Below are 24,429 nucleotides of genomic sequence, written 5' to 3'. Positions count from 1 at the left end.
AGATAATAAGTGACTTTTAGCTCCTTCCTAATCAACTTAAAGTTAGCTTACAGTTAGATACATTTCCTGTAGGGTAAGTTTCGTCATACATATGTATATACATAAATATGTACAAACGCGTATATATGTATGTATGTACATATGTCAATCACCTACAAATGAAAATCTGTTTTGCATTGACATCGGTCCGTTTAAATACCGTTATTATAGTCTGATTGGGTAAGTATAAATGCGCGAAAATGAAAAATTATAAAGAAACAAGTAAGAGCAGCGCTGTCTTCGGCTATGCCGAAGGCTTGATACCTTTCATGAACATCTGCAAATTTTACTTTGACAGATTACTGCTTTTGAATACAATAAAAAAACGCATCTAAACAATCAGAGGTATGAAAGATATACTTTATATGGCACCAATCTAAGTGATTTTCACTGCTATGTGATCGGTATGTAAACCGGTAACACAATTTATTGGGTTTAGTTTCCTACATAAAGGAGATATATGGCAAAAACTGGTATCTGAACAATCAGTGCTATAGGAGATAAAGCTTATACAGCATAGATTTTGATGATTTTCTCAGTAGACTTTGTATTATTATTTATAAAATATCTTACGAAATTTATCGGTTTTAGCTGTTCAAATGAAGAAGTTTTACAGTAAAATCCCATATCTGAACAATCAGATGTATGGAAGATATATGTTGTAATCATCCGATCCTTGTTATTTTCACTGTAAGTATTCTGTTAATAATGAGTGAAAATGGTGCGAAATTTCATGTTCCTAGCTGCATAAATGGAGGAGTTATGATAAAAGACCTCATATCTGAACAATCAGTTGTATGGGGTCTGCTGGTTATAGTGACCCGATCTTTGTTATTTTCACTGTAAGTCTTCTGTTGATATTGAGTGAAAACAGCGCGAAATTTCATGGTCCTAGCTATATAAATGGATGAATTATAACGAAAAATCTCATATCTGAACAATCAGTTGTATGGGAGCTATAGGTTATAGTTACCCGATCTTTTTAATTTTCACTGTAAGTTTTCTGTTGATAATTATTGAAAACAGTGAGGAATTTCATGTTCCTAGCTATAGAAATGGAGGAGTTATAACGAAAAATTTTATATCTGAACAATCAGTTGTATGGGAGCTATAGGTTATAGTGACCCGATCTTTGTAATTTTCACTGTAAGTATTCTGTTGATAATGGGTGCAAGTACTGCCAAATTTCATGTTCGTAGCTGCATAAATGGAGAAGTTATAACGAAAAATCTCATATCTGAACAATCAGTTATATGGGAGCTATATGTTATAGTGGTCCGATTCTTCCAGTTCCGACAAATGATTAATACATTATAAAAATACACCCACCTACCAAATTTGATACGGATATCTCGAAAACTGAGAGACTAGATTGCATACAAACAGACGGACAGACGGACATGGCTAAATCAACTCAGCTCGACGTTCTGATCATATAAGTATACATTTTAATGGGTCTATCTCTTTTTGTTCTGGTACTTACAAACATCGGACCAACGTTATAATACCATTTCATGCTCATGAAAGGTATAAAAATGCTAACGTCTTTCATACGGAAAAGTTTTCCGAGCCGTTCGGACGTGGTTTTTAACCCAGATATGCCGACCGTACTACATGTAGTACACATGTTATTTTCAGAGTTTTGCTATAACTGTTCCTTAAATTTGCTAAGTGATTTTTTGTTGTGATACAGAACATAACGGCCAACAAAATTTGTATGGATAAGCTTCAGCTGATGCAATTCCCTTGCTCTTTTTTTCTACCAAATATATCAGTTGTGTGAAGTTAGCAAAAGTGTGAAGATGTCACGTGGTCGGTAAGGAAAAATTGTATAAGCATTTTTATTGTTGTTGCATTTTTGTGTTTTTTTATTAAAAAATAGTTGTAAAAACGTGTCTGCATCTAAAGTACATGTGAAAAAGCAAATTATATGTGATTTTAATTGGCGTATTTACTGGCGTACTACATGTAGTATGTTCGGCATTTACATAGTGAAAAATATGTTAAAAAAAAATTTTTTTGCAGCAATTTAACATTAAATGAGATAATATCTGCCTTAGAAGAAAGTGACGAAGAGGTTTCGAGGAAAAATTACGACATTGCGATTGTGCCCGCTGATGACGCTAATAACTATGTAACAGATGAAGATAGTGGAGACGATGAAGAATTGAATTTTGACAATTTACCTCCCTTATTATTAAATGGCGAGGCTGAGCTATTTCGAAATGCTTATTCTTCTGATTCTGACAGTGACCGGCGAAGAAACGCATATTCGATATGGCGTCAGTGAAATGGATAAGGCACGATCTAATTGAAACGGAAGCCACTATAACGGAATCTGAACAGGAAAATTTACCAACACCCCTCGATTTGTTTGAAAATTTTTTTTCTGCTGACCTTCTGCAACTTATTACTGAAAACTCCAATGACTATGCGTTAAAGCATAATGCAACAGGAAATATAACCCCGGATGAAATCACGTGCTTTATTGGAATTTTACTTCTAAGTGGCTATAATATTGTCGCTCGGCGCCGTATGTATTGACAAAATGATAGGGATACTCATCATTCCTTTGTATCGAATTCAATGAGAAGGGATCGATTTGAGTTTATAATAAGAAATTTGCACTTTGTGGATAACAACAATCTGGATAAGACGGACAAATTTGCAAAGGTTAGACCACTTCTACAAAAATTGAACGAAAGCTTCCAAAATAATGCTCCAAGAACAATACATCATTCCGTTGACGAGCAGATGGTTCCGTATTATGGCGGCCACGGATGTAAACATAAAATAATGTCAGAAGCAAGTAATTATGTACCTTTGTACTATTTAGCCTGTAATTTGACGGTAACAAGAGCAAATTCAATTTAAATCTATTAAATACATTCTAGCGTGTCTCAGTCCTTTACCCACAAAAGCGGCTATAACTTTTTTGTTTTATTCAAAACAGTAAGTGTGGCACCTTTCTGAAATCTTTATTAAATGAGCAATTTTTTTATGTAATGTAAAGTTATAGCTCAGTACATTTTTTTTCACCCGAGATAGTCAAAGTTGGGGAAGAAAATATCTAAAAGTTAAAAATCCAGAAATAGTCCTAATTTTATGATGGTTCCTTAATATATTTTAACTACATTGCATTTGAGTATGGAGAGGCAACTATCTGGAAGTATTTTACATAAAAAATTTACTAAGTATTGCCCGGTTTGTAGTTGCAGTTAAAGAAAACACATGAAAAGGCACGATTTTTTTTTAATTCGAAAAAAATGTAAATATTTCAAAAACGGTGACACTTTTACCTGAAAATTTTTTGTTTATCAGGGAGCTAATGTATAGGTGCAAATGTACATTCAGTGAAACCCGCTTAAGCAACCAACATTTTTGGGTACCGTGAATATTTTAAAGTTATCTGAAGAAAATCTGAAGAAATGCTCGTATATTTATTTCTTCAAGCAAATTTACAACAAAGGCAAAATGTTTTTTAAAGCAACAGAAATAATGATAAATATTTCATATGAATTTTCTTGAGGTGGATTTCAAGCTTTTGCTGTAAATTTTCTTGAAGAAATAAATATACGAGCATATCTTTCCTTGAGGGATGCGAACTGATTTTAGAAATTTTGGGCCTTATTCATAAAAAAATAAAGTAGGTTTAAAGAGCTTTATAAAATGACATTTTCATACATTTTTCAGTTTATAAACCTTTTTTAAAGCTACTTTATTTTTTATGAATAAGGCCATTTGACTTTAGAATCTTTTATTTATAAGCAAATATGGTACATTCAGTGATGTGTGTGTTTCATAATATGTACCATATAAAATATTTAGGACCAAAAGAAGATGTCGTTCTGCAGAATTCTACTGAGGAGGCAAAGCGGTACCGCAGTTGCTGCGTTGAGGGCTGCTCCCCCCATGACGACCAGACCCTATTTGGCTTCCCGAAGACGGAAGTTACCTTCAATAATTGGGCCTTAGTATGTAATTTGAAAGTGTAATTTCCGCCAAATAAAAAAATTCGTATTTGCGAACGTCATTTTCATAAAAGATATTTAACTAAAACGCGACTTTTAAAGGGGGCTTTTCCTCTATTCAATTTGCCACCTCAAATTCCGAGTGAGCCAAATAGCTGCTCCTCCAAATTAATCCTTCAGCCTGTTAAGCATGTTTACATGCCGATTAAGTCGGAAGGCGACTTGACACTCGAGCAATTCGAACAATTCTCTGATTTAGAAGTCCAAAGACAGCGCTTTGATGTTCGCGGCACTGAAGAGGGCCTTAGCAATGAACCTGGTTTCTGCGACCAAGAGCCTTTCGCTCGGGCTGCGCGTATTTATCAGGGTAACGCGAGAAAGCAGGACATACGTATTGAAGGGTTGCAAAACGAAAACTTCGCGTTAAAGCAACAAATCGCTCGTTTGCAAACACACGCGATAATAGCTTCGCCCGATTGATGCGATGACGCTTTAAATTTTGCAACAATGATAGTACGGTCGGTTAGTTCCTACACGGACACGGAAGAAACTTTAGCTCAAAATATTAATTACATGTCGACTAAAGCCTATAATTTTATGCGCGATGACTTGGAAGTTTTCACTTCCTCACAAAAAATCACTTTTGCGATGGCGTCCTATTAAATATGTATCGCCGGGTATAGATTCTAAAGTAATTAAAAATTTAAAATATATCGTTTCTGAAATGTCTCCCACCGAGCGGTTTTGCGAAATTTCATTCGACGAAATTTCTATTAAAAAAGATCGCGTTTATAATAAAAGTAGAGACATTATTGACGGTTTCGTAGATATTGGCGACGGTAATCGCCACCTCAATGTTGCCGACAAATGTTGTTTATTCATGGTGAAAGCCATCGCGGCGGATTGGAAATATGTCCTTTCCTATTATATGGTAAAAGGCGGTATGTCGGCTTCAAGTCTTTTAAATTCCTTAACGGAAAATATTAAAACGGTTGAAGGCCTCGGCTTAAGCGTCAAAGCCATTGTCTGCGATAAAGGCGGAAAATTCCTTCTTTATTTTCAAGGGAAAAAAAAATCCACTGTCTTTACGACTATTGCCATTTAATTAAATCGGTTCGGAATAACTTATCAAAGCACGATTTGAAAACTATCGATGGTATCGCGAGCGGTAAAGTCATTCGTCAATTATATTCGGTAGATAGAGCCAATGTAAACTTCAAGGTATGTATGTCCTAAGCTTACAGCTTCGCATATTTACCCAAATAATTTTGAGAAAATGAGCGTATCCCGAGCGACGCAGCTTATTGAGTAATTCGGTAGCGGCAGGCATTGATATGGCGCAGAAACAAGGGTTGCTAGGGTCTGATGAATACACCCTCAAATGTGCCAAGCCGACTCAGTTGTTTGTAAAGCGCATGAATGATTTGTTTGATGAGCTCGATTGTAAGAGATTAAATAATAAAAACCCATTGAAGGGTCCAATTTGGCGCGATTCTGTAGACAAGCTTAACAGGCTTCAACTAATATAAATTCCTTGTGTTTTGCTGGTTTTATTTTAACCATTAATTCGATGATTAATTTAAGTCAAGATATCTTTGAAAGTTGCAAAGATGTAAATTTTATATTGTTGGGAAAATTGAATCAAGATGCCCTTGAGAACTTTTTTATAGAATCCGCGCAACTCAGGGCATTAATACGCATCCATCGGGCCATGAAATTCAGTACATTGTTGCTCGCTTAATTTCTATGAAAATTTTGAGACGTTTGAGAAAAAAGGTACAAACTGCGAAGATGATGAAGATTTGGACCTACATTGGAATATTGCTGATGAAGATTCCTTGAAAGACAATTTAAGACCTTCAGAGCAACTTGCGATGGATGTCGATATTCCGGAAGAGCAATTTTCTTGGGATATGGACATTCCTGAAGAGCACTTTGCTCTCGCAGAAGGGGCATCAGCAGAAATCCAGGTGCAAAGGTACTACGCAGGTTATACCATTTACCAAAAATTATTGTCAAAGTCGCAATGTAAAACTTGTATTGACGCGATGGTGAAAACTCCAGGTGAACTGAACGACTATTCCGAAGCCTTGATCCCAGCTAAGAATTATAAAGAATGTCCTGATGTGAGACTAATTAATCCAACTGAGTGGGTATTTTAAATATTGCGCATGCAGATGGCATGGTATAAGCATTTATTTCAGAAATATGCTCATTCAGTTGGAATTCATGAACAAATTGTTAACGCGCTTATTAAAAAAACAAATGAAGAATTTTCGGAATGGTTTTCAGAAGCCGGAGATTGTTTTGAGCACCGAAAGCAACTTCTGAATTCCATGGTAACCGTATTACTGTTTAAAAACGCAAAATGGTTGGCTGGAGATGAAGCCCAAGCAAGCATAGAGCGTCTTATACAGAATAAATTGAAAAGATTAAATGTAAAAAAAAGAAAATAATTGAAAGAAATGGCATTTTCAATTGCAAGCTAAGAGCCCATGAAATTGGAGGCAACATGCGACGGCAGCAGCTTTTTTCTCGTAAGTATAATGCACGAAAATGTTCATATTATTACATTGACACATATACATAGATATACATCTAAAATGCAGATTTTTTCTTCTGTTTCTGTTTTCAGTTTTTTCTTCTATTTTCAGCATTTTTTCTTCTATTTTCAGATATTTTCTTATGAAATTGAATATGAAATCTAAATTTTAATTTTCTGTTTCTATTTTCAGACTTTTTGCTTCTATTTTCCGATATTCCCATTTTTAATTTTGTAGTAGTTATCCGTAGTAGTAGTAAAGTAGTGCATGCCTTTTAAGTAGAATAATATACCTACATACATATATATGTGGATTGAGTTAATAGTTACATATGTATGTAGGTGGTTAATTTTTATTTGCACACACGAGCCAAGTTTTTAAACTATTACCATACGATTTCAACCGAGTGGATAGAATCGTCGTATTAAAAACTGGTGAAAAATAAAAATGATCTTAAATGATCGTGTGAGAATTTGTCTTCATATGTCCAACCAAAAGTTGTAGAAAAACAATTTTAATTTGTTTCATTTCAGGATTTATTTTTGTTATATTTTTTATTTACTTTCAGATTTTTAAACTTGTTTAAGAATTTTTCTGTATGTATGTACATACATAGTTTAAGAATTTACATTGAAAAATAAAATAAAAATATTACCTAAAATAACTTCAATTTGTCAACTTTAATTTAAATATGGGGCATTTCACCTCAAGTGACCCAACTTTTGAAATCTATGTCTTCCGATCGGGATGAAATTTGCACCAAGGTTAGTCCTAAAAAATAATAGTTATGACACAAAATTTCAATGGGATCGGTCAAACACACTCCGAGTTGGAGGGTCTCGAATTTTGACATTTTGGTCAAACGGCCATTTTTTCGGATCCATATAACTAATTACCTATTGTATTTAGAAAATTTTTTTCAGGAATGTTTTCGATAGATTTCTCTTCAGTCTTTACAAATTTTATTTTTTTTTAATTAAAATGAATTTTTTTAAATTTTTTTTTTAAATAAAAAATAATTTTTATGTTTTTTTTCAAAAAGGGGTATTTTTTTTATTTTTTTTATTTTTTTGCTCAAAAGAAAGCTTAGGTATTTTTCTTTAAGAGCTTTGTGGTCGCTTAGTGGGATGCAACTTGTGTATCAATCAAAATTAGCGTTTAGTAACTCGAAACAGCGGTTTTTTTAATTTTTAATATATGACCTATTGTCTTCTTTTTTTCGTATTATTGTGTAAGTGTCTCGGAAACCTGAAAATAAAACTTACATGAGAAGGTATATACAATTACCTTTCCAACGGTATATAACACGCCTAACCAAAGTTTCATACCCTCGATACTGCCATTCCCGTAGTTAAGAGTGATTAAGATTTTTCATAGTCTAACACAGCAGGTACTCGATTTTGTGCATCCAAACTCTTTATTAATAGCTTTGCAGAATTTTGAGTATTAGATTTGCATACCTACTAGCACAATATTTAAAAGGTATGAAGAATATGGGATTTTCCGGTAGTTAAGGATGATTAAGATTTTTCTTTGTACCTAACCACAGCAGATTCGTCCAAACCTTTTCTCAATAGATATTCATACCTACTCGCGCAACCTATAAGTAGCTATAATAAATCAGCTATAGCTTATGAAGGCAGTGTATGGTCATTTTGAAGACCACTTTTTTAGAAACAGCGTTAAAATAAAGACTGTGTTATTTACATAATTAATATTTTCAGTAGCTATGGCTCATAAAAAGGCTAAACTTGATAAAGAAATTTTTGCTTCTTTTTGCTTTAATCCCTTCAACAAAAAAAAACACGTTTCTTCAGACGCTATCAAAACGGATCCGAATTTGTGGATCGTGCAGGAAAGAGCTCAGCAAATTGAAGGAATTCGAAAAGTAATGAGCCTTGTGAAGACGTTATTCCAGATAGAGACCATATTGAATCTGAGAAGGATGACCGAATTTCCGATGACGATGGCTCCAACTTTACTGAAGAAAATATGACTTCAAGGGATGAGTGCCAAAACCAATACCACAAGGATGCAGTAAAAGTACTTGAGCAAATAAAAGAAAAGTACAAAACTTCAACTAGTAGAGCAGAAAAAATTCAACTTCTCACGCTTGCTCCACCGACATGGAGTCGCGCAAAAACAATGGCTGAGTTTGGAACATCAGAAAGAAAAGCCAGGATTGCTAAAAAATTAGTTGCAGAGCATGGCATACTCACACTCCCAAACACAAAGAAAGGAAAACCTTTAGAGTGCAAAACTGAAGCTCTAGTGACTCAGTTTTATCAGCGCGATGATATGAGTCGCCTGATGCCAGGGATGAAATACTGGGCGTCTGTACGAATTGACGGTAAGAAAGTTCAAATGCAGAAGAGGATAATTCTCTGCAACCTGAATGAGCTGTTCGCGAGCTTTCAATCTGAACACGAGGATAATAAAATTGGATTCACAAAATTTACCCAGCTCAGGCCAAAACATTGCGTCTTGGCAGGAAGCAGCGGAACTCATACAGTATGCGTTTGCATTTATCATGAAAATGTGAAGCTGATGTTGAAGGAAATCAACTTCAATTATTTAACAAATGATTCGCCGGAAGATTTGAACAGTTACCGTGATTGCCTTAAATTGACAATGTGTCCTAATGTATCAACTTCTTGCCACTTGGGTGAATGCTCAAATTGCCCGGGAACTACGTTCATCAAAGAGAATTTGGTCAAGTCTTTTGACCGAGAATTTGTGGAGGAGGTCAAATTTGAATCTTGGCTGCAGTCGTGAAAGGTGCACATTGAAAACAGTTATCTTAAGTGTGGACGATTTTGTCGAAGAAATTTGTACCGGATTGGTAAACTTGAGAACCCATGACTTTCTAGTCAAGGAGCAGCGGTCATTCTTCGAAAATTTGAAGATACATTTGCAGGCAGGTGAATTCGTTATTTCATACGATTTCGCAGAAAACTATAAATATGTTATCCAGGATGCCATACAAGCATTCCATTTCAATAACGACCAAGCAACTATATTTACAATAGTTATTTACTACATGAAAGATGGAAAACTGGAACATAAAAGTATGGCAATCATATCCGACGATTTGAGTAAGTACATATATTATTTGTACATAAATTTGTTAGCAACAGAAAATTGTTGCGCATGCAAAATGCCGTCGGCAAATGGAAATGAAAAAATTAGCCGATTGCGCATGCATACATTAATGCAATTTTATGAATTGGTACAATACATAGATATATGTATGTACGTATATATTATGTGTATGTGTATAAGTAAATATATACATACATACATATGTTTCATTAAATTCTAATAAAATAGTTTCTATAGCTTTGAACGGAAAAATTTTTGGTTGGTGGCAGCCGACCCCGTCCGTCGACGAGTGGTGCATTTGGTCGACGAGTGGTGCATTTCGTCGACGAGTGGTGCAATTGGTCGACCGCACCCCAAAATTTCTGGCAGCAATTAGTTCACACTGAAAATGCGCCTTCTCATTTATAAACGTTCTCTGGCAGTACCGCCAGAGCGCGGTCTTAACCGCGCCGCCACATGAGTTACGTTAACTCCAATGTCAACAGTTGTCAAAAGCCTAAAAAGCGCTGCCAAATAGAGATTTCGGCTATTCGAGCAAGTGAAGTAAAGGCCAACTTTCATAAATTTTAGAAGATTTTTTAAAGCAAAGCAAGCGTGCCTTGGGTCAATACCTTAAGATTTTAGTGACAAACCTAACCGTCTGAAAGAAAGAACCCTTCTAAATGAGTCCTTGAGTTAACAATATAAATTGTGAACAAATTAAAAACATGACCCTTCCGAAAGAATCCTTGAGTTAACAATACAAATTTTGAACCAATAAAAGAAAGAACTCTTCCAAAAGGATCCTTGAGTTAGCAATAAAAACTGTGAAAAAATTAAAAAAAGACTCTTCCGAAAGAATCCTTGACTTATCAATACAAATTGTCAACAAATAAAAGGAGTAATCCAAAAGAATCCTTGACAAAACAATATAAACTGTGAAAAAAGGGATTCTTCTAAAAAACCCTCGAATGAACAAGAAAAACTGCCAATCCCATGTATCAGTGCAGCGAAACTTAAAGTGAAGGTATTTTTTTCCAAAAAAACCCAAAATAAAAACACCAAAAACTACAAAGTTAATATACTACTAAAAAAAAAAAAGCCTGTGAAGAAAAAAAAACATGAACAGTTTAAAAAAAATCGTCATGGAAAGAGCTAACAATACAACCAACATTACAATCCCCGTATCAGAGCTACTGAAGGAGGCTAGCAGAATAAAAGAATACAGAGTGAACCGGGGTTATGACCTCACGTCCTTTATATGAGAAGTGGAGATCTTCGTAGCTCTATTTGAAATTACACCGATGAAGGACTACGTATTCCAACAATCCATATTGAATAAGCTGCAACGTGAGGCACTCAATATAGTCTGAGGAGTGTGTACTCACCCAACGTGCCAAATAATCAAGAGGGAGCTGATGAAGAACTTGGGCATCACGGACTCATGCCACTACAAACATTTTCATTAAGCCCCAGGATTGGAAGGTATCCTATGACGGCACGGGTAGCGTCTCTGAATTCAACACCTCGAAGAGTGCCTACGAGATCATGATGGAGATCTCTATGCGTCTTCAGAAGGCTAATGAATCGTATGATACGTTTCATATAGACATATTAGCCTTGAACGCTAGACAAAGGGAGCCTATGTCGGAAAACCTTTTAATGAACATATTGAAGAGCAATATTAACAGCAGTCTGAAGTTGATGCTTTTCACTGCTAGTACGCAGACAATACATGACCTTTGTGACGTTTCCAGGTAAGGTGAACAGATTCTGCAGGAAACCAGAAGCCTGGAACCAAAATATTCAGGACGTTATGTCAACGAAGCCATGGCTATTACACCGGATGAATGGACACACTACTTTGTAGACTAAGTAATTAAGTAATATTGGCAGAATTTTACAGGAGATATAAATATCAGCAATTCCGGAAACGTTAAGAGTCAAAACAATTCCGGTAATCTTAGAAATCTAGATGATTCACAAACTAATATGTATTGCACCTGAACCGAAGAAAAGAACATTACCAACCAAAATAAATCTAAGTTAACACGCACCAGTCGCATTTGTTGCGACGCTCCCACGGTTGGCCGTTACACGTGCCGCAGCGTCAGCATATTTTAATTTCACCATATATTGTAACGGGAGATATTCCATAATGCACCCGTGGGAAGTCAAGGCCAAATCCAGTCTCAGACAATGGGTTGTAAACATGTTACGCAACCATTGCTCCGCTGCCAGAGAACGAAGGTGGGAAGCAAGCAACGGCCACAACGTGTAGTCAGTCGAGTTCGGGACGGGTTATCATACAGTACGTTTAGTGTTAGACTTAGTCGTAAGAAGTTAAGTGTTAATAAAACTTAAGTGAATTCCTAACCAGTCTGTGTTTCCTTTTGGGCAGCTGGCCCAATTAATTTTATTGACTTATACGGGCTGAACGTCCGTGACTGACGCCCGAGCAGGGACCCAGTAGTGTTAAAAGAGTGGACAAGTTATGAAAATAATAGAGGAAACCTCCAAAGAACAATAAACAATTTTAAAAGAATAAACATATACGGAAAAAATGACTAATAAAGTTATAAATTAAAGGATATAGACCAATTAAACAATTTAAGGAATAATTTAATCAAGAGATCAGATTGACTACCGAATGCCAATTCTCCGTGTATTGTAAGTATATTACCACGAATTTATCTGTTTGCTATTTCTAGGATGGAGGGCTTGAGGACCACTGTCACGAATTTAACTGGGGCTGTCAACGCCCTTCGGGAGAAGATTAACATTCTACAAGGGCGCGTGGCGCGTATAGACGCTAGCTCCAGGGCTACCACACTAGGAACTAGTGGCCCAGTAGAACCACCAGAGGAGGCAATGGCTCAAGCGCCCACGACTGAAGCAGAAATACGCGATATTAGTAGGCTTCCTGACTGTGTCAAGTGTTTGATGGTAACCCAGTGCAATACGTGTCCTGGGTTCATTCGGCGGAGGTAATACTCTCTGACTTTGAAGTCGCAAAGGGGAAACCGCTCTATCGTGCAATTCTAAAACATATTAGGCAGAAGGTGCGTGGTGCCGCTGATTCCGCTTTAATATCCTACATCTTTGACAGTAACTGGGCAAAGATTAAAGAATGTCTTTCGCTGCATTACGCAGACAAGCGAGACATTCGCACCCTTGACCACCAGTTGCTCCAGTTGCAACAGAAGGGATCAAGGATCAAGGATCGACGAATTTTATGCGAAGGTAAACCATTAGTTCTCCCTCATAATTAATAAAATTAAAACTGAGTCCTACACGGATGAAACGGTAAAAGTTCTGGTGGAAACTTACCGCAACCGCGCACTCGACGTTTTTATACGCGGCCTAAATGGGGAGATGTCTAGAATGATTCTCATACAGCGTCCTAATACCCAGTCAGAGGCCTATTCGGCCTGTTTGGAAATCCAAAATGTCGATTTCCGAAATTTTTCGATACACTCATCAAATAATTCTAATAATCGCGTGGTAGTGCCAATAAATAATTTGCCGAGTAGCTTTTATCCGGAGAGTAGGAGACCCTTACCGCCGAAACCTACATGGCGTTCACAAGAAAGCCATTCTCAGTATTCCAAGAACGGGCGTCCTTCCGGGAGAGAGGATAACCAAAATAACTCCTCGAGCTCTCGCGTGGAAAAGATGGAGGTAGATCCTTCGGTACAAACGCGTAACGTTAATTATATAAACAGGCCAAACTCCTTCTAACGCGGTGCCCGCTCTGGCAATTTACCTCGGAAACAGCAATGACTGTTTCATACCGTCCCACAAAAGACGAAAATTCCGAAGATTTTCTATCCTTCAGTCATCTAGCGTACCATACTTAGAATATACGCTACCCGATGGTCGCGCGCTAGATTTCTTAGTCGACACCGGTGCGAATAAGAATTTCATTCGACAGGATATAGCGACCAAAACAATACCGGTAAAACGAACTTTTAACGTAGCATCTGTTGGAGGTTCCGTTCCTATAAAGGAAAAAGTAAAAGTTAAGTTATTTGAAAATGTAGGCAACTCAAGTGGGATCGAATTCTTTGTGTTACCAACTCTAAGTGGTTTCAGTGGAAACATCGGCGATGACACACTAAGAGAGTTGGGCGCTGTAATAGATTTCCTATCTACTAACTAAAAGCAGGGAACTACAAAATCCCGCTTAAGGCGCGCAAGTTACATATATTAACAGCTACACAAAAACACATGACGGTGCAATTGATAAGTATGAAGAATTATTTAATCAAATTAATAAAGTTGAAACATAAAACCATTTTCGGCATATTGCAAAAGTTGTACACAAAAAGAGAAATTGAAAATCAAAAAGACACCAAATTTCCGACAATTAGTAAATTGGGGAACATATTGATTAGCAAGCAGTTTTATTTAGTTTACATGGAACAAATTGATTAGCAAGCAGTTTTATTAAATTCATATGCCAAAAGTAATTAGTAAGCAAATATTGTAACTAGAATATAAGCTTCATTTTAAATTGAATAAATGATTGAAGGCAGTCTGATACGAGAGCCCAAACCAAATTGTTGTCTTCTTTTAATCGTGTAAAACTATTTTTTAAATAGGCCCGGACGCCCGGAATACATTTGAATGGCGCAGTCGGTAGGATTCTTGTAAGTAGAACGAAATAAAGCAAATATCGTAATCAAGGATACAGTGATTCGAACCGCGTTCGGAAAAATCGTTTAAAAATATATCCTGTACAAATAATTCTCAATTTAATCCTGCGAATCTGTAGCCAACGATAAGACGTTGACCAGACCCTCCAGGATATAACAAGAATAATTAAAATAAATCATAAATTGACTGTTTTGAAAAAAAACTAAAGTAAATACCACAAAAAGTGCAGTGAACGCTATTCAATGAATAAGCAGAAGCCACAAAAAAGTGCAGTAAACGCCTTATAGTTAAAACAGTCCAGGATACATAAAAACAAAATAAAGTTCAGCGGTTTCCATCTAATATAGAACGGAAATCACCAGTAACAGAAAACGTTCAAGGTGCTGTGCAAGTGAACACAGAGTAAATAAAGTGTTACACCAAAGCTTATAATTTGAACATCACGATTTCTTCAAAGAGACAACAAATCTTCGACCAAAGGAGAATGGCTAACGAACAGATTCAAATGCCCACCGTAGACTTAGTGGAGGAGCTGGCGAGAAGAGAACAGCAGCTAGAACAAATGCGGCAAGCCTATCTGGAACTAAGGAACAGAACGGAAGACAACAACAGCAGCAGACATACACCCCTATGCTGTAATCCGTCGTAGATTCGATTTTGCTACGAATCTTAAAATTGGTATGCTGTAATCCGCGTTGCCGTATCGTAATTTCGAAATTCGGAGACCATCTTCGAAATTCGTAATGTTGGTATGCCTGAATCCGACGTAGCTGTAATTTGTATGTATTTGTCGGAAATTTTCTACGAAGAGCAACTGGTGTCGGAGCGAAGCGAATTCTTTCAAAATATCAATAAAATAAAGTGTGGAAACGCAAAAATATGTATGTAAGTTGAAGTGTGAATAAAAAACAATGTATTATTAAATGTTTACAAAATTATCAAGTCGACAATCAGAACAAATCGCTCGCAATACGAAAAACTGGCGGAATGCATGAGCGAAAGACCGGACATTGCCCGAGGCTTTGTAATAGTTAAATAGGATGTGGTGGAATTTTGGGAAAGCGTTGCAAGATTTAAAGCAACACAATATTTAGTTGAATGGACGCCCTTAAAAAGAGGGAGCATATATTTATCATTTAAGCTAAATGGATCAGAACTGTCTTGTAGCAATCTCCTTTGTATATTAATGCAACAGTTGACTGCAGCATGTTCTTCCTCCTGAGACAAAAGTGCACCGGCCACTGAATCCATTCTATTTTACTTAATTAAGGAAAAGCTTTTTCAAATACGATTAAACATTTTTTTTTTAATTTCACTGTTCACTTGCGATTATATTTATTTTGATTTGTTTCTGTCAAAGCAGCTGATTAAGAACTTCGAATTTCACTATTTTAGTTGGCAACGCCGTTGATAGTTACGATCGGATTACAGCACACCAATTTTCGAATTTTCGGAACGGAGCTACGAATTCGTAACTACGAACTTTCGGATTACAGCATAGGGGTGATAGTCTTATGAAAACTGTGAACAGTGTACCTATTTTCACAGGAACGGGGGAAATAACGGTCAACACATTCTTCAGCAGCATAGAATACTTTTTATCCACAATAAATAATAATGAACTACAGAAGGAGGTGATTAGATCAATTTTCTACAGGACTATCCAAGGACAGGCGAAAAACGTAATAATAAATATCCCACAGCCGGACAATTGGCAGCTAATTAAGGAGACTTTTAAAATTACGGTACCGACCAGACGTCGAGCCTCACCACTTATATAGAAACCTGAAGGTATGCTCAGTGAACGAATTAATGATAGAAGTGCAAAATATTGAATATAAAGCGGACGAACTGACAGTTTACTATTGGGGTGACCACTACATCGACTAAAGCAACATAGACAGTTTACTAGTAAATACAATAAAAGAAATGACACAAGGAGTATTACTAGACAAGATTTATGACGAAGGAAACTTGAACAATGTAATAAAAATAATGACGAGTAGAAGATTTAGGAGATTATTCTCCAATTAAAGAAGAAATAGTTAACAAATATAAAACACAAATAATTTTAACAAATAACAAGACAGAAGAATTAAAATTGTTACATGGGAAAAGAATTATTTTCGTGTCTGAATATGATTTCGATAGACTGAGATATTTGGGAAGTATATAAAAAAAGGAAAATTAGGAGTTTTTTCTGAAATATCTGAACGGAAAGTTCCAATTTTGTTTTTGTTAAAAAACAGGTCCTTTTTTATAAACATATAATCTCTAATTTTATCAAATAAAGTTTAACTGCTAAATTATAAAAGAAACTTTTTTTCATGAGTTTACGGAATTTAAATGATTTAGCAGGATTCTAGCGATTTTTGTTTATTAATCTGGCGGGACGGCAGAAACAGAAATGGCAACAGTGGTGGTGAGTACCGACTTGCTTGCGCCATATTAGTTGTTTTCAGTGTTGCCACTTCGGAATTTTTTAGGGCGGTATTATCACTTGCGAAGCGAATGAATTTGGCGAAGCGAACGGTTTGACGAAGCGAATGGATTGGCGGACGCAACTTAAATATGCATTAAGAGTGTTCTTTTTTACCAGCTTGTGGAAGTTCTTTCCATCGCGAACACTTTTAATGCCTTCTCTGTCCCTTAATTCGCTTCGGCAAACCGTTCGCTTCGCCAAAATCATTCGCTTCGCAAGTGATAATACCGCCCTTAGGCTAAATTTAGCTTCTTTTTTTTAGCCTCAAAATAAGTGATTTAGCTTTTAGCTTGTTTTTATCCTTTTTCTTAACTTTATTTGGCCTTTTCTAGCCTTTTTTCTTACTAAAGTTCTTTATTGAATCGATATTTAGAAAATAATATTTATATCATAAAAAAATTTGTTTATGGTAACTCTGAAAATAGTAAGCACAAAAAGTTATCGACTATAGTAAAGCGCAAACCGGTTTGCGTATCACTATTAGTTGGTATTTTTTAACTGAGGGGCGTCGGAAAAGAGCTGTGCTTTTACGAATTTTTTAATTTTAACCTCAACCAATGGATAGGTAAATTTCAGTAGATCTCAAATTGTATTGTCTCTTTTAATGGTTTTTTTGTTAAAGATATTTGACGAAGCGATCGGTTGAAGAAACTTCACATGAAAGTAGCGCCAGTGATTCTGATTGTGAAATACATTCAAAAGTGACAAGGTATAGTATATGTGTATGTGGATTTTTGATTTATATACATATCGAGTACAGTTTGCGTTTTAGAAAATATATATATATACATATATATTTATAAAGAAAAATGTAGCTTTATTTTCATGCATACATACGTATATGTAGGTATGTACATGATACAAGTATTTAAAGGTAAAACCGTTCGCTGAATTTATATTTTTTGTTTATATTTTGAAGTTTGTCTACTTTATAAAATTGAAATTTTCAGAGCAACTACAACGCTTAAAGTAAATCCTTATTTGTATCATGGTTATGTACATATAAAGATTTATGCCAAATTGTTATGTTTGAAACTCAATAAATTTGAAAAAGAAAGCAAAATATGATTTTTTGTTTTTAGCTTTTTTTTAGCTCGAAAAAAACAATTGCCTTCTTAAGCCTTTTTTTGGAGACAATGTAGCTTTTTTCTTCAAAAAATTCTGGCAACACTGGTTGCCATTTTAACGACTTTTCTACTCAGCTAGTTTTTAGCGATTTTATTCATAATGATCGCAATTTATTACATTTACATTTTGCAGTCCAAAAAATCAACATTACATCCAAGGTGTGATTGACAACTCAGTGTGGCTCTCTTTTAAGGTACTAAAATGTCAAAAAACACAAACAAACAATTTTTTCCAATTTGACATTATAGGATCATTCATACGAGAGAAATGTCAAATTCAATCACACTTTTGTAAATGCATTTTGATTAAATAAAAGGTGTGTATTTAATTTGACAGCACTTGTGCAAATGCTTTATTTGTTTTTTTTTTTCATTGCAGGTGTGGACATAAAAGTGCAAATAAGTTTTGCATTGACTACATTTTACAAACTCCAACGAGCTCAACAGTCACGAAAACGAAGATGACATTCTTATGACCAATTTTTATACTTTACTTAATGCCACAAAATCCCAACACTGGTTATAAAACCATATAACGAAGTTCCAATTCTGTTTTTGTTAAAAAACTGGTGGTTTTTTATAAACATGTGATCTCTAATTTTATCAAATAAAGTTTAACTGATAAATTATAAAAGAAACTTTTTTTTCATAAGAGTTTACAGAATTGATTAATGATTTAGCAGGATTCTAGCGATTTTTGTTTATTAATCTGGCGGGACGGCAGAAACAGAAATGGCAATACTGCAGTGTTGCCGTTTTAGCCCTTTGGTGGCTAGATTTAGCTACCACATACTTTTTTTGGCCACATAAATTAAAAATTGTCCCTAGCCCTTTTTTTGGCCCTTTGGAGGATTTATTCATACTTGGTGTTTAAGCCGCCGCTTAAAGCGCAATCCGACGGCCGTGCGCGGCAATCCTTGGCCGCAGCAGTTTGGCAGTTGACCTACGTCAACTCCGAAAATGAATACCGAACGCGCACGGCCGCCTACCATCATCGTGCCAAATTATGCGAAAGGCAGTTCAGCTATTAACGCCGGTCTACGCGCACGCGTCCTAGCGAGTCCACCGTCAAATAAATCTTATATAGCTATATACATATATATATGTAAATATATAAACATATATGATTTTGTGAATAAACTAAGAGAATTTTTATAACGTTTGAAATCAAAACCTAAGTATTGCGTGTGTACAAGGTGAGTGCGAAGGGACCAAGCGACCAAAATATTCATGGTCCTTCGCAGCCAACCGTGGCCCAGCTCCTACAAAAAATAATAATAATAAAAAAAACTTAAAAATAAAATATAAAAAATCCGTATCGTACGTCCGCTAAACCAATTTAAAAACTATTAAAAAGTGGAAAAAATCAATACAAAACAAGTGTGTTCAAAAAACAAAAGTGCACGTATACAAAAACAAAAGAAAAGACAACAAGTAAGAAAGTCTAAGTTCGGGCGGAGCCGAACTTTAAATACCCGGCGCAAGTATTAAATATGTTTTTTCACCTTTCCGAAACCTTCCGCTAGATGGTAAGCCGGGGTGTATCAATTTTGAGTAAATTAGCGTCCTTCAATTTCGAAATATTGAAGTTTCAAGCATTTCTGAAATTTACCGTTATATGAGAAGCGGCCGTTATTTTAGTCCGATTTCTATAATTTTCAACGTTTTGCTTATATGTGGCAAGCACAATAACCACACCGAGTTTGGTACAAATTGGTAGAACGGTTACCGATATACATATATGTGATCATAAGTGGGCGGTGCCATGCCCATTTTCCAAAATTTTACCATAAACGTATTTCTTGGTAAAGAATTGTTGCAAGTATCAATTTTGAATAAATTAGCTTCAATATTTACTGATTTATTGAAGATTTTGTATTTCCCTAAATTACCGTTATATGGGATGTGGGCGTGGTTATTGTCCGATTTTAAAAAGTTTCGGCGATTTTTTATGCTGTACCAGGGCCAACAACTGTGCCAAGTTTGGAAGAAATTGGTGCAGCGGTTACCAAGATATACACATGTAACCATAAGTGGGCGTGGCTACGCCCATTTTCCAAAAATTTATAATATTCTTATTTTTCGTCGAAAAATTATTGTAAATATCAATTTTGAGCGAATAATCTCCAGTAGTTACTAAAATATCGCAGTTTTCGTATTTCTGAAAATTACCGTTATATGGGAAGTAGGCGTGGTTATTGAGCGATTTTAAAAATTTTCGGCCATTTAGTATGTTGTGCGAAGGCCAACAACTGTGCCAAGTTTGGAAGAAATTGGTGCAGCGGTTACCAAGATATACACATATAACCATAAGTGGGCGTGGCTACGCCCATTTTCCAAAAATTTATAATATTCTTATTTTTCGTCTAAAACTTATTATAAATATCAAATTTGAGTGAATTATCTTTAGTAGTTACTAAAATATCGCAGTTTTCGTATTTCTGGAAATTACCGTTATATGGGAAGTGGGCGTGGTTAAAGTCCGATTTCGCCCATTTTCAATACCAACCTACCTTGGATTAAGGGAAACCTACATACCAAATTTCGTTAAGATATCTCAATTTTTGCTCGAGTTATCGTGTACACGGACAGACGGACAGACGGACGGACAGACAGACATGGCTTAATCGATTTCTTTTTTCATCCTGATCATTTATGTATACATTTGTCTATATCTATCTCGATTCGTTTTGGCTGTTACAAACAACCGTTATGTGAACAAAATTAATATACCCTTGTGCACAAGTGCGCTCGGGTATAAAAATTATAAATATTTTGAGTTTAAATAAATAACATAAAAATACACATACGCAAAAAAATTTTACGTGCATACATTACATACAAACAAAAAAAAACATAAATTTTTTCGGAAAAAAAACAAGCTTCTTGCTACTCTTACAAAGGAATCGAGCTACATACTGTTACGATTATCCTTGAATCCTCGTCCGGATTTCCCAAACCTCTCGGTTCGTATCGCTGGATTGTTAAATAAATGCAATCGATGACCAAATTGTAGTACAATTAACTTTATTGTACAACAAACAATTTACAATACTCGCTAATACAGTAAAAACACTTTACAATACTTGTTAAAGCAATAACAATGCTTTACTACTTGTTAACACAATTAAACTTATAGCTTGCTTATTCGCCACTCACTTCTCTGCTCACTTTGCTTGTAGCTTGCTGACTTGCAACTGACTCCACTCCGCTGTGTCGTGGCTCTTATATACCTGCGCTCACACTTATGGCAACTCTAGAACGTTCTGAAGTTTATCGCTCATTCTCTTTTTCTCGCTGTTCGCAGTGTTCATCCAACTTGACGTTTCTCTTTGTGGAACATTCTACGTCATTCCTCGAACATTCTGCCTATTTCTCGTTGTTCGCTTTGTGTTGCCGCAGTATTCGCCACAATACATAAGCCAAGCAGCCAGAATCAGCAGCCATCATCAGCAGCAGCATCAGTAGCCATTATCAGCTACGGCAACAACAACAGGCGAAACTATCAAAAGAAGCAGCGGATACGCACATATAAATACATACATACATAAATCAAGGAAAGTAGTAAGTAGGCAGATTTTTAATTTCCTTAAAAATTTAAAAAATATAACTTTCATATTCTTAAGAGTTATATTATTTCTAATAACCTGCCAACGGGCATACATACGTATATACATACATATATATGTATACAATTAAATAAAAGGCGTATTTTTTCTCGCCAAAAACGGTTCTATTAAAATTGCGGATATTTTCCTGCCGCACAAAATTCCACAACGGCAATTTGCCGCTATTAAAATTTTGGTAGAAAAATTCCGTTTTCCGTAAAGCGGTATATCTCCACTTGCCGCCAATCTTATATATATATATAGGTATATGTACATATATGCAAAATGTATTATATACCCCAAAATAAATTTCGTTGCAGTTTATATGCCTACTGTGTCCCACTGTGCAAGAACAAATATTAGCACATTAAAAACATATACTTTCCTCTGCTTACCAATTTTTGCCGTTGGCCGCATATTTCGTTGAACTTGGCTAAACAAATTGCCGAAAAACATAAGTGCGTTTTTTCCACATAAACCATATGTACATACGGTAGCACATATAAGCATTTTTATAAGTTGCATTTTCTGCAACTATTCGCTTAATAGTTAAGAGAGTCGCTCTTGTTCATCGGACAATACAGTCCACATATACCAAACGCAAGAATGATAGAATATCATTCTTGTACCAAACGCACTCTAGCTTATTTTCATATATTTCCACCTCGCTTTTCTCTGCGGCACTCACCAAGCTAAGAGAACGTAAGTCAAAGCCCGCTCTCCGACTTGAATACGTTCGGTACTAAGAACTCACCGCAGCGGTGAGCGGCTCTTTGCGTACTATCATATCCAAGAATGATTCTATCATTCTTGTATCATATCCACTTGTGCATTCTCGCACAAATACATACATACGCACTGTAATCAAAACAAACTTTCTGTTTTCTCGTACTTCTTAACTCATCACTGCTGTGACAAAGCATAGCTTAGCCATATACTCGGCTTCATATGTAAATATTTGTACATACATACGTACGTACATTTTTACATTCTACATATTCTGCAAATTTGTACATACGTGCTAGCAAAAAATATTATCCAACGCATATTATAACGGGATAAGAAGTGAGTTCAAGATATCAGATACATGCAACCCAGTAGAGAAAGCTCCCGAATTGCATTGGTCTAGATAGTGATAAATAACCAATACTTTTTCAGTATTTACATAATTATTTATATCACATTAAATATTTATACATACGTATATTTCACCACGTTGTGAGGACTAAATGTTCAGTATGAAATTTAGCCCACACAAACATCTACAACATAAGCGGCAATACGACACCGCACAACAGCCAGTCAAGCAACACAACTCATAGCAACACAACTCGTAGCAACACACGACAGCATCTTGGTGACCATGGCAACGAAACATCACACAGCAACATGTGGCTGCACGACCACGCAACATCAAGCACACAGCCAGCGTTGCCATAAGTGAAGATTTATCTTCAAAATGAAGATTTCCTTGGATCTTTTTTGTTATAAATCTTCGAATGAAGATTTTTCAGATATCCAAAAATTGCACTGAAAAAATCTTCAAAATGAAGATTTTTATATTGGCAAAAAGATTTTTCTTTTATGTCGACTACATACTACGTTTTCGAAAAAGTACTATACAACTCTAAAATTTTTGTCAGTGTACTCTAAGTGAAATTTTTCATGCTGCACGCCCTGTATTAAAAACGTCAATATGGATAGTAACTTCACTTTAACCAAATGACAGGTGTCAAGTGCGATGCCATTTTGAATAACGAACACTAAGAAATGGAAAAGTTTATAACAATCACGAGGAAAAGAAAAGGTAATTATGTTTAGCAAGTTTACCTGTTATATTTAGTAGTGTATATACTCAATGAAAGTATATCAAGGGATGACGGAAATTCGTTCCAAAATAAATCAATTTAAGAAGTGGTTAATAACAGGAGCGCACGGCTTACCGCGTTGTAAAGTATGTGGCGTCGATCTTAAAGCATCTGGAGGAAAAAAGGATTTAACTGCGCATGCAAAGACCACCAAACATATTGAAAATTCAAATGCAGTTAATATACACAAGGGAAGCAAAGAAATTATAGAAGGCATTCCGCGAGCAACGTTTTTTGCTGAAATAAAAGTTGCGGCTTTTTGTGCAGAGCATAATATAGCCTTCACCAGCATGGATCATCTTTCACCTCTTATAAATAACACATTTTTAGAGTCGAAAGCGGCACAAAACTTCGCTTGTCGGCGTACAAAAACAACAGCTTTAATAAAAAATGTACTGGGGAAATCACAGCTGGACCACCTTCTGCAAAATATGCGTTGTAAACATTTTTCTTTGTGCGCAGATGAGTCTACGGACATATCGACATCAAAATTATTGTGCTTAGTTGTGAAAATTGAAGAAAATGGTAATGTACAAGATTTTTTTCTGACATGTTTGAAAATCACTAAAGCCAACGCGGAAAGTATATATGACTCAATAGTTAAATTTTTTAATGAAAATAATGTTGACTATAAGAAATGGTTATTAGGCTTTGCTGCTGACGGGGCTAGTGTGATGACTGGTGGAAAATACTCAGTCACCACATTATTAAAAAAAGATTGCCCACATCTGTTTGTTATAAAATGCACCTGCCATTCTTTAGCCTTATGTTCAAGTAAAGCATGTGCACAGCTACCTTTAGAGGTAGAAAGTACGGTTAGGGATATTTACAATTTCATAGCTAACAGTCCAAAACGAATACATATATTTTCATCTTTGCAAGAGCTTTTTGACTTAAAACCTCTAAAATTGTTGCATCCGAATCAAACCCGTTGGCTCTCTTTAGAAGCAGCAGTCGTAAGAGTACTCGATCAGTTAGATATAATTCAACTTTTTTGCCTTCACGAGGAAGTTGAAAAATTTCAGGCAACTTTAAGAATTCTTGAGAATTT

At 35.7% G+C, this 24,429-nt stretch overlaps 1 long non-coding RNA gene across 1 annotated transcript; it reads left to right on the top strand.

The window, feature by feature from the left end:
* Positions 1–1,825: 1,825 nt before the first annotated feature.
* LOC118739871 lies at positions 1,826–2,111 on the top strand. Its single transcript, XR_004993070.1, has 3 exons — positions 1,826–1,851; positions 1,922–2,010; positions 2,065–2,111. It is a non-coding gene; the product is annotated as an uncharacterized LOC118739871 (long non-coding RNA).
* The last annotated feature ends 22,318 nt before the right edge of the window (positions 2,112–24,429 follow it).

The sequence above is a fragment of the Rhagoletis pomonella genome, unplaced genomic scaffold (assembly GCF_013731165.1).
Source record: "Rhagoletis pomonella isolate Grant_MI unplaced genomic scaffold, Rhpom_1.0 Rhpom_scaffold_00005, whole genome shotgun sequence".
Lineage (NCBI taxonomy): Eukaryota > Metazoa > Arthropoda > Insecta > Diptera > Tephritidae > Rhagoletis > Rhagoletis pomonella.
The sequence above is the reverse complement of the archived record's forward strand: the minus strand, read 5'-3'. Positions and strand labels throughout refer to the sequence as shown.